Genomic DNA, 12115 nt, shown 5'->3' with positions numbered 1-12115 from the left:
TCTTGAAAATCAGAACTTTCGACTTCTCGGTGTTTACTAACAATCCCCATAACAAACAGTATTTGTGCAGAGCATTAATCATTGTGTGCAGTTCAACGGGGGATTCGGCGAGGATCACAATGCCACCTGCATACAGCAGAGCTTTGATCGCGCATCCACATATTTGAATACCGCAAGGCACGCTATCCGTTATGTCGTTTAAAAAAAGGGAAAACAGGAAAAAAAGTCGTTGATATGCCGATATTGCTGAGCTTGTAGGTTAGGGTTCTTCTGTCTATAGAGTCAAAGGCAGCTCTGAAATCTACAAAGAACGCGTATAACTTTTTCCCGCTGTCGATATATGACTTTGCTATACTTGTAAGACTGAAAATGTTGTCTACTTTCGAATATCTTTTTCTAAAACCGGCTTGGAATTCAGTAAGTATATTGTAGTTTTTTACCCAGTTTCTTAGCCGCTCGGGTAGTAACGCAGAGAAGACTTTAGGTAACACATTTTGAAAAGAGATTCCTCTGAAGTTAGATGTCACTTTCTGGTCGCCTTTCTTAAAGATGGCAAAAATTATAGCTTTGTGAATGCTCTTTGGGACTGTTTAAGATCCCAAGAACTTGTTGAAAGCAGTGACAAGGCTGGCTTTAAATTGAGGAGTAGCGTACTTTATGAATTGTTTATGCCCCTCGACGTCCGATTTAGTTGGCAGATTTTTATACCCGTTACTCGTAGAGTAAAAGGGTATACTAGATTCGTCGGAAAGTATGTAACAGGCAGAAGGAAGCGTTTCCGACCCCATAAAGTATATATATTCTTGATCAGGATCACTAGCCGAGTCGATCTAGCCATGTCCGTCTGTCCGTCTGTCCGTCTGTCCGGATGAACGCTGAGATCTCGGAAACTATGGGAGCTAGGCTATTGAGATTTGGCGTGCAGATTCCTGAGCTTCCTACGCAGCGCAAGTTTGTTTCAGTAGACTGCCACGCCCACGCTATCCGTTATGTCGTTTAAAAAAAGGGAAAACAGGAAAAAAAGTCGTTGATATGCCGATATTGCTGAGCTTGTAGGTTAGGGTTCTTCTGTCTATAGAGTCAAAGGCAGCTCTGAAATCTACAAAGAACGCGTATAACTTTTTCCCGCTGTCGATATATGACTTTGCTATACTTGTAAGACTGAAAATGTTGTCTACTTTCGAATATCTTTTTCTAAAACCGGCTTGGAATTCAGTAAGAATATTGTAGTTTTTTACCCAGTTTCTTAGCCGCTCGAGTAGTAACGCAGAGAAGACTTTAGGTAACACATTTTGAAAAGAGATTCCTCTGAAGTTAGATGTCACTTTCTGGTCGCCTTTCTTAAAGATGGCAAAAATTATAGCTTTGTGAATGCTCTTTGGGACTGTTTAAGATCCCAAGAACTTGTTGAAAGCAGTGACAAGGCTGGCTTTAAATTGAGGAGAAGCGTACTTTATGAATTCCGATGGTATCCTGTCAGGCTCGGGTGCTATTTCTTCTTTTAACATTGAAAGTACATTTTCCACTTCTAGTCTGTCACACATCCATCTAGAGAATGATTCTTTACCCACGGCATTGCAAAGTGAAGCGATAGCGTCCAGTCTGGAGGCGCTAGAAGATCACGGAAATGTTTTCCTAGAACATCTGCATTAACTTCCCTTGATTTTACAAATGAGTTTCCATTGAGTTTCCTAATTGTACTCCAATATGCCGTGCAACATACATTTTTTTCTTTTGTTGTTCTAGCAACACATTTATGGTTCACTTATCAGCTTCTCTATCTGAGCGAAGGCTTATAACCTCTTCTTTGAGCCGTCGGTAAGCTGTTTGACCTGCAGAGAAATAGCCCCAATAACGCTTTTCAGCTCTTGTTTATGCCCCTCGACGTCCGATTTAGTTGGCAGATTTTTATACCCGTTACTCGTAGAGTAAAAGGGTATACTAGATTCGTCGGAAAGTATGTAACAGGCAGAAGGAAGCGTTTCCGACCCCATAAAGTATATATATTCTTGATCAGGATCACTAGCCGAGTCGATCTAGCCATGTCCGTCTGTCCGTCTGTCCGGATGAACGCTGAGATCTCGGAAACTATGGGAGCTAGGCTATTGAGATTTGGCGTGCAGATTCCTGAGCTTCCTACGCAGCGCAAGTTTGTTTCAGTAGACTGCCACGCCCACTCTAACGCCCACAAACCGCCCAAAACTGTGGCTCCTACAGTTTTGATGCTAGATAAAAAATTTTAACTGAAATGTAATGTTCTCATCAATACCTATCGATTGACCCAAAAAAAAAGTTTGCCACGCCCACTTTAACGCCCACAAACCGCAAAACCCTGTGACGCCCACAATTTTCATGCTAGATAAAAAATTTAAACTGAAATGTATTGGTCTCGTCAATACCTATCGATTGATCCAAACAAAAATTTGCCACGCCCACTCTAACGCCCATAACGCTTAAATCTGTATACCGCCGGTAGGTGGCGCATTTTAATCTCGCTTTGCTGCTTGCATATCTCCATTTAGCTGAGTAACGGGTATCTGATAGTCGAGGTACTCGACTATAGCGTTCTCCCTTGTTTAACTTTATGTCGAGCAGCTTGCAGGTGTCTTAAGAAGCGAAACTTTTCTCGGAGCCTGATAAAAAAGTCGACTGCACACTTCACTTTCTTCTTCTGCTTCTCCAACTACTAGCTGTTAAGTATCTGTTTACTTTATGTTGTCTCATTGTTATTAGCTGTTTACTAGTTATTATTAACTTCTACGAGCTGTTATAGTCTTTGGTTAAGAATGATCAAAAATTCTTCATCACTAGACGACTTTTGGTGTGAAATAAAAACTTACACACTGATTTTCAATGTGTTTGCTGTGTGAAAAATATCACACAACCAAAATATCTGAAGATTGATATATAAATCTTAGGGGAACATGTCCGCTTATGTTGGGGAAAGATTTATCCAATGATTGTAAAAATTATTTAGAACTTAGTTGTTCACAAGCTGTCTGAAAGCTGTTTAGAAGCTGTTTTGATAAACATATTGACAGATACTATGAACATATAATAATATTATCCACTTTAACTATAATATTGTAAAAATAAAACATTTACTTTTTCATCTTATGTAGGTATAAAAAGTGTAACCTTAACTACAATAGCTAGCCTTACACCCCATTACCATAGTTATTAGCTACAATAAAATGTCTAGAAAGAACAAAATATATGAATGTCAAAAAACGATTTCAAACTATAATTGGGAAAGTAATAGATAACGCTCCGGCGTAATACCATAATAATCACCATAATAAATGTGTAAACCCACACCTATATGACCAATTGTATCCTTTGTCCAAAATGTCTGTGACTTTCACTTATAAATTTGTCACCGATAATTTAAATCCCATTAAGCAAACCACCCACTGCTAGCCGTGCCATAACCCCAGAGTCAAGTTTGTTACCTACAATAAACACAGGTGGTGCTGTAAAGGATTGCTAAAATGCCTCGACGCAGGCGCAAAGGTCAAAGTAATAAGAAAAAATTCATGAAATATCCCTTCATAAAAAAGGTCATACAAAATATAATAAGGAAAGTATTTTTTATTTGCGAACCATTTATAACTGTTACCAACAACACAAATAGTTATGTTACAAAGGATTGCTAAAATGCCTCGACGCAGGCGCAAAGGTCAAGGTAATGGAAAAAATTCATGAAGCATTATCCCTTCATAAGAAAGGTCATAAAAAATATAAATAGGAAAATATTTTTTATTTGCGAACCATTTATAACTGTTACCAACAACACAAATAGTTATGTTACAAAGGATTGCTAAAATGCCTCGACGCCGGCGCGTTGGGACCTGGTATTATATGTTTTTTTGTACTATTTATATATTTCTTTTATTTACTATTTTTTTATTTTTATAATTATTTTATTCATTTATTTTTCTGTTTTGCTAAGTTACTTAATTTTCCTTAGAATGAAAATCGCCGAAATGTGGCTTCTCCCGGGAAGAGTGGCTCCTCCGCCTATCTGTCAGCTGCCTGCTGTTTACGCTCCTCGTTTGGGAATATGGCCATACCTGGGCGGATGCTCCTCCACCTGGTGACAAGAAAGCTCGGGAACATTGGGTTCCGAAACAGGCTTTGGTACACGGCGGTATACCAGTCCGCCTCTTCCTTCATTCTCTCGTGGGTCGCCATCCATGCTTCATAATTAAGCATGTTTTGCTCCTGGCGCTCAACCACCGCGAGGAGCTGTTACGTGGGCATATTAGTGCCCGAGTCCTGACAAGGACTTGGGGCGAGGGAGAGGCGTCCGATGTTCAGGCACCATTTGCCGGCATAAGCTACGTCGTATTCGGGTCGTGGGATCTTGGTAAGCCTCTCTCCTCTCCAACATAACGAGAATAAATATTAAAAGTGCCTGGAAAATAATATTAGTCATCAAGTTCGTCAGTCATCAGTCCACACTGCCCAACAAGCTTAGCTGACGCTTGATCGCAAAACGACAATTATTGTATTAGCTGAGAGTATCGACTTTACCACCTGTGAAGGTGCACACATCAGCAAAATGCTGACTATTCACGACTACAAACGTCGCTCAGAGGGCTCTTGCAATTGTACATACTATTAAAGGCTGATACTCGCCGCTGAAAAGTTAACATTGAATTATTATGTATAAAAAAGGTATAAAAAAGAAAAGTATATCTAAATATTTATATATATGAAACAATTATTATATATGGATAGTATATATTATTACCTGTATTCCTAACAGATTAATTCTTTGTCTTAACGAGGAAAGTATTAATATTGCCCAAAAACATATGCTTATCCAGACGGGAGAGGACAATGACCGTTGGAACGGTAGAGATAATGATAGCCTTTTGGGTCTTATTACAGTGGGCAAGTGGAGAAAAATCTAGACGGAAGGTCCCAACATACAAGTATTCCAATTCATTCACTGTTATTGGTCGGGTCGCTTTTGATAACAAGTATAAAATTCTTACCTTAAATTGTGGATCAGTGTCTATTGTTTTTGCTAAAGCTTCTGATGTAATTATGGTGCACGGATATATATATATATATATGTATGTATAAGAAAAGGAACCGTGTTCCGACAAACTTACCCTCTTTTTAATCCTGGGCGATGAGATCTCGACGCTCCGGATCCTGGGCTTTGGGAGATTTTATAATTGGTTTATATACATATATACGTGCAAGACTTGATGGCGGTTTACAAAAACAAAACACAACAATTATGTTACACAAAAAAATTAACACTATCGCTGTATAGATATGTATGTATGCATGCATCGTAAGCGAGTTCCACTGCGGCGCACGTCAGTTCCAATGCTCGAACTGGGGCTGGTCGGTGCTGCTCCAATTTCTTGTTCAGCGTATGTAATTGGAGGTTCTGTTTACACTTGCATTCAGAAATGCATGTACTCGCAAATTGTTCGTGATTGTTTTTGGAGATTCACTTTTTGTTCATAATATTGGAGTGCAATTTATTTATTAATATTTTATTGTTTTCTATTGTCTTTTTGCTGCTTCACTTCACTGTATCTGCTTGGCTTATGCTCCAATGTGGGTACCACTTTCTCCAGGGCATGATGTTGGTCGCGGCGTCTCTGAACAGAGCGCTTGTAGATCTTTACAACCTTAAGGATCAATATAACCAGGAGTAGTCCAACGATGAGCTTCATGGTCTTGTTGACATCTTGAATATCATCTTGGTGGTCAACGATCTCTACTGTGTTAATCACATTGGCGGTGCTGCCGGCCACTTTGGACGTCTTGCTACCCATCTTGGGGTCCTTAGGCCATTCACTTGGTTCGCTAGTTCTTTTCGTTCTTCAGGATTTTGCAGGTTGACTTCCTCCAGATTGTGGTCGATCGCAGGACCAGTTATCGGGACTTTCTCTTGGGTGCAGTTGATCCTAGGGAAACGTCAAGACATCCTTCTGGACACCAGCCTTCTTCCAGTCGTGGTCAGTGTTGATGGGTGTTGTACTTCTAGACCACTTTCAGGGAGAGATCAGAACAATTTCGGTCTGACTTCTCTATTTGGCTGGGGTCTTTAATACCGGACCGCGTTGTTCTGGCCACGCGACACCCATGAGTTGCCGAATTGATTTTGCTGATTTGCCCTTATCAATTGGAGTGTGGTTAGTCATTAGGGCCCCTACCCTCAACTTAAGACAGCTGTTAATCTTTGTATGGGGAGGGCGTACGTAACAGGCTCGAAGTGATCGATGTGGCTACGCATGGAATGACTTCGCAAAAGAAATCTTCGTACGGCCTTTTTTCTATTTATTCATCTTCTCTCTTTTTTTTTTTCTTAGGCGCCCATTACGTGTGGCTTCGACCCACTACTTTAACCCAGTCTCAGATGAGCTAGTCGGGCTCATTACTCTATTATTTAATTATTGTAATTATTTATTGTGTTATTGTTACTATTTTTTTTTTTTATTAAAGATATTTATTGCTGAAAACGAAAAAAAAAGCTTTCCGGCCTCGCACGGAAACATACATACATGCATATTTATACCTGTAAACAAAAGATTTATAATATAGCACAAATGAAAACTAATATATAAAGAAAATGCAGAAGTGAGTAAAAGCTAAAAAGTTGAGAATAAAATTGCTGAGTGTGCCGTAACCACGGTTTTTTTTTTTTGACCGGGGGCTAATCAGCTGAAAAGTGAAAAGTTTTCCCATTTCCCAAATAAAAAATTTTAAAAGTATAAGAATTGTTTTTTGTTGTGTTTTGGTTTCTTTTTCTATTTTTATTATTGGTTTTTTTTTTTTGCTTTACTTTTTTACTATATATTTATTTTAGTACTAGACATAGTTCTTAACTTAAGGTTTTCTTATTATAAGTAGTATATCTTCCCGCGCTAGGACTCCCAGGCGCGGGCTTCTTCTTGCCAATTTTCTGGCGAGGCGGTTCATGCGCCGCCCCACCGTCTGTTGACTCTCCTGAATCCTGACTATCTGTCTTTGAGTCCGTATAAGTTGCTCCTGTACTTGGAGCAACTGACTACGGTCGTTTTTCTGGTTTCGGGTCCTTTGCCCGATCTCCTGCTCTATCGTCTCTCGTTCTTGAGGCGTCGAAAGGAGTTGTATCCAGCGCTGCTGGATACACTCCTCATCGATGTTGACGCTGAGGCAGAGCCCGTTCATCCATTCCGTGAGGAACGTTAGATACGAGGCCCTGCTCTCGTACTCCTTCTTAAGCGTGTTAAGCTGATGAGCAGCTTGGACAGCTTGTTCATATGTGCTGAACGTGTTCATAATGTCTGGATAATTTTCTGTCCCCGGCTGTGGCTTTTATAGCGGAATCAGGGTAGTTCTGATTACGTGTTCACCTCATCAGGTGATTGGGACCTTCTATCAACTCGTGCAATCCCACAGTTCTAAGTTTGTCGCCTTCTGGAGTCGTCGGATTACGTTCAGAGGTTCAGGCGATATACAGGTCTTTAGCATGGAATACCCCGACACTTTTCCCCACTGCATTGCCCAGCTCATATAGCGCTTTGCCCTTACGCTGGAGTACAACACAGTGAATTCGATTCGGGCCAAGCTTGGCATTATATCCGTCAGCTTTGTTACTCTGCTTATAGTTTTTCCTATAGACAACCTGTCCTACGGAAAACTCTACGAGCTTGCTACGGGTGTTATATGCCTTTTCTGCGCGTTCATGAGTTCGGTTTAATCCTTGGGTCACTTTTTGTCGGATAAGTTCCATCTTGTCTGGGAGACTTATCTGTGGATCTCCTGCCTGTATTCCCCCCAGTTTTCGTAGAATTGGATAAGCTGTTCCATGGGTAACCATCCGCGTTCCGAACACTGCGTAATATGGTTCCATGCCTATCGCCTTGTGTAGGCCATTCCTAAGGGCACACTCTATTCGACTTAGTTGGGTATCCCAATTTCGCTGATCAGTGGCAATTGTTGCTCGCAAAATTTGGAGTACAGATCGGTTTACCCTCTCAGCCGCGCTCGCTTGCGGGCAGTAAAGTCCAGTCTTTACGTGTCGGATACCGTAGCGGGTCATTAGCTCGCCAAAAATTTGAGACACAAATTGTTTGTCGTTGTCTGAGTGTACAAACTCGGGGACTCCAAATTGATGGACAATTTTGGTCTCAAGGAATTTGATGACTTCTGCAGCTACTGCATGTCTCATCGGCTGCAGCCAGACAAACTTGGAGAAATGGTCTAGACATACAAAGATCACTGAGTTCCCAGCTTTGGTCCTCGGGTATGGTCCCATAAAGTCGATAAACAACCTATGGCCAGCCCGCTCCGTAACCCGCTGTTCTCCCATGGGTGGTCGGTCATTTTTGTTGGCGGTCTTGGTGATCTTACAGACCTCGCATTCTTTCACTTTCTTTTGGACATCTACAGCCATCCCTGGCCAAAAGTAAAACTGTCTTAATTTGGCTAGTGATTTGTGCAACCCCCTATGCCCTGCGGTTATGGCATGATGTGCTCTCCAGACTAAATCAGGACGCAGCTCGGCGGGAACCCAGAGATTCCATGATCGGGCTTCATCCACAGCGTCGTTTAGGCAGAATCTCATCCGTTTATATACATAGTCTTCTGATGTTTGAAGGTCTGGACTTTTACCTAAATTTTCGTACACCGCCTGCACTAGGTTGACATAATCCGATGACTGGAACGCTGTCGAATCGAGGTTGATGTGTATGTCCAGTTCTTCCGCACCAGCCTTCTGTAGCTCGTCCATATGAACTCGTGAGAGAGCATCTGGGACTACATTTAGTGACCCTTTCCTGTGTTCTATGGTGAAGTCAAACGCTTGTAGCTTCAGACTCCATCGCGCAAGCCTGCTTGATAAGTCTTTCTGACTCATCAGCCATTTTAGACTAGCGTGGTCAGTGATCACTTTGAAGGGCATCCCATCTACGTAGGCACGGAATTTGGTAATGCTGAGGATAGCGGCATAGCATTCCAACTCGGTAATGCTGTAATTCCGCTGTGCTTTGTTCAATTTGGCTGACATATAGGCGATTGGATGTTCTCCGCCCTCGTCATCGGTTTGGAACAAAACTCCCCCCACTCCAGTGATCGAGGCATCACATTGGATGGTAAATGGTTTCTTAAAATCCGGGGTGACGAGTACCGGGGCTGTTGCCATGCTGGTTTTTAAAAGTTCAAACGCCTTGATTGCCTCCTCTGACAATTCAAATTTCTTTATGCTGTCTTTCTTCAAACAGTCGTGAAGCGGTGCCGCTGTCTGGGCGTAATTTTGGATGAACCTCCTGTACCAGCCTGTCATTCCCAGGAACCTCCGCATCTGTTTGGCGGAGCTAGGCTGGCGAAATTCCTGGATCGATTGTATTTTCGCGTCATCCGTTCGGATGCATCCTCCCCCAAGTACATATCCTAAATATCTTGCCTGGCTGTAGCAAAACTTGCTCTTGTCTACATTTATCGTTAGCTCTACCCGCTGTAAGCAGGCACTGACCTGGCTCAACATATCCATGTGGGCTTCAAATGTAGGTGAACAGATCAGTAAGTCATCCAGATACACAAATGCATTCTCGCGTAGCGCCGCTGGTATAACTTTATCCATTAGTAGGCACATTCGCTGCGCGGCATTGCACAAGCCGAACGGCATGACTGTAAACTGATACAGTGGCCTGCCGGTCACTGTAAACGCGGTTTTCTCTCTACTTTTGGTTTCGAGAGGTATTTGCCAAAAGGCGTCTTTTAAGTCAATCGCGGAAATGTAATACGTTTCCTGTAGTCGACTCAACAGACCCTCGATATGTGGTAGTGGATACGCATCTTTGATCGTCCGAAAATTTACTTTACGCGCATCGAGGCAAAGGCGATTTTTCGGCCCTTTTTACACCAGTGTTACCGGTGAACTCCAGCAACTATTGCTCTCCTCGATCACGCCTAGACCTAACATGCGATCTAGCTCGGCGTACACCAGCTTCTGTTTGGCTGGGGATATCGGGTAATGTCGCTACTTGATTGGTAGGTCCTTTCCTAATCCTTTTTCTAGACAAGAAGGGTATGTGTCTATCACTTGCTGCAGCTTACAATGTTGTTCTGGGGTAAGCCGATGTGGGGTATAGGCGGTCTCGGGCTTGAGCGTATTGTTCATGTCTAGGTCGCCGGTCATAAGGTCGAAATCCGGAGTTGTTTCAACGGCGGCAACCTCGCGTCTACCTTTACCGAGGAATGTGGGGCCGAACGTATTCCAGAAATTAATTCCGAAATACAACCGTTGTGTCAGACCTGGCACTATCAAAAACTCTAGGTCCTTGGTTTCTCCTTCCCATTCCACAGCTAACGTTATGGCTCCAGTTACTTGGGTTTCACCACCGCACTATGGGGAATTTGACTTTCGGCCGGACTAAATTGTAATTACATGTTTACTTAATAACTAGAAATTTACATATGAATGGGAAGAGAAGGAGATTAACAATTTAAATGAGTTGAAGTAGGTTAGCTGATTGGAGAAAGTGGAGGATTTGCTGAAGATTTTCATATGAAGGGTTAATTAAGAGATCAGATAGTTTTATATTTGAGTTACTAGGTCTATGTGTTTGAAATGCGGTGCAGTCGTTAAGGATATGTGAGATCGAGATGGCGTCTGTGGTGCAGAATCGGCATTGGCTGTTTATTGGCTGGGAGAATCGGTATTCGTGTGTCAGTTTTGTGTGCCCTAGTCGAAGCCTGATGATTTTAGTAATTTCTTTCCTTGACAAGCTGCAACGTTGTGCGTTTTTGGCGTATTCATTGATGCTTATCATTTCTAGGTTAATGGCTTGGTACCAAGGAGATGCTTTCTGTTGTAGGTTTGTATTATTTTTAAGTATATTCGTTTTTAACAGTTTGATAATGTCCGTGCGGTTTAGATTTGGGATGGAAATAAGGTGTGATCTTGTTGCATCTTTCGCTGCTCTGTCGGCGCATTCATTTCCTTTGATCCCAATGTGACTAGGGTCCCATAGCAACATGATTTTTGGGGCGAGTTTTATGATTAAGTCCCGGATCGATGTAGTGTAAAATGACATGTTGTTACAATTAAGGACAGCTTCCAAGGTTGACAGTGAATCGGAGCAAATGCAGGTTTTACCTCTTTTCTTCTCGGCTATTCTAACAGCTTCCAGAATCGCGATTGCCTCTGCTGTGTATACTGAGGAGTAAGTTGGTAGGACAGCTTGCTTGACAATTTCTTCTTCTGTGGTAACTGCTAGACCTATTATTTCTTTGTTTTTGGAGCCATCGGTATATAGGAAGGAAAATTTCTTCTTTAAAAGGTTGTGTTTGATGTCCAGAAACTTTTTCAGGTAAACATCTTTGTTGGTAGTCGATTTTTTGGCACAGCTTAATTGTATGTCTATTAAGCTTGTGTCCATAAGCCAGGGTGGCTTTATTGATTTGGGCTTGTGAGGAGCTTGGGTTGGGATATCGAGGTGTTGGCAGCTATTAATGCATTGGTTGATGGTAGAGTTTCTGTATTTATACCCGTTACTCGTAGAGTAAAAGGGTATACTAGATTCGTCGGAAAGTATGTAACAGGCAGAAGGAAGCGTTTCCGACCCCATAAAGTATATATATTCTTGATCAGGATCACTAGCCGAGTCGATCTAGCCATGTCCGTCTGTCCGTCTGTCCGTCTGTCCGTCTGTCCGTCTGTCCGTCTGACCGTCTGTCCGGATGAACGCTGAGATCTCGGAAACTATGAGAGTTAGGCTATTGAGATTTGGCGTACAGATTCATGAGCTTCTTACGCAGCGCAAGTTTGTTTCAGTAGACTGCCACGCCCACTCTAACGCCCACAAACCGCCCAAAACTGAAACTCCTACAGTTTTGATGCTAGATAGAAAATTTTAACTGAAATGTATTGTTCTCATCAATACCTATCGATTGACCTAAAAAAAAGTTTGCCACGCCCACTTAAACGCCCACAAACCGCGAAAACCTGTGACGCCCACAATTTGGATGCTAGATGAAAAATTTGAACTGAAATGTATTGGTGTCGTCAATACCTATCGATTGATCCAAACATAAATTTGCCACGCCCACTCTAAGGCCCATAACGCTTAAATCTGTCTACCGCCGGTAGGTGGCGCAT

Source organism: Drosophila suzukii (genome assembly GCF_043229965.1).
Source record: "Drosophila suzukii chromosome 2 unlocalized genomic scaffold, CBGP_Dsuzu_IsoJpt1.0 scf_2c, whole genome shotgun sequence".
NCBI lineage: Eukaryota > Metazoa > Arthropoda > Insecta > Diptera > Drosophilidae > Drosophila > Drosophila suzukii.
The sequence above is the reverse complement of the archived record's forward strand: the minus strand, read 5'-3'. Positions refer to the sequence as shown.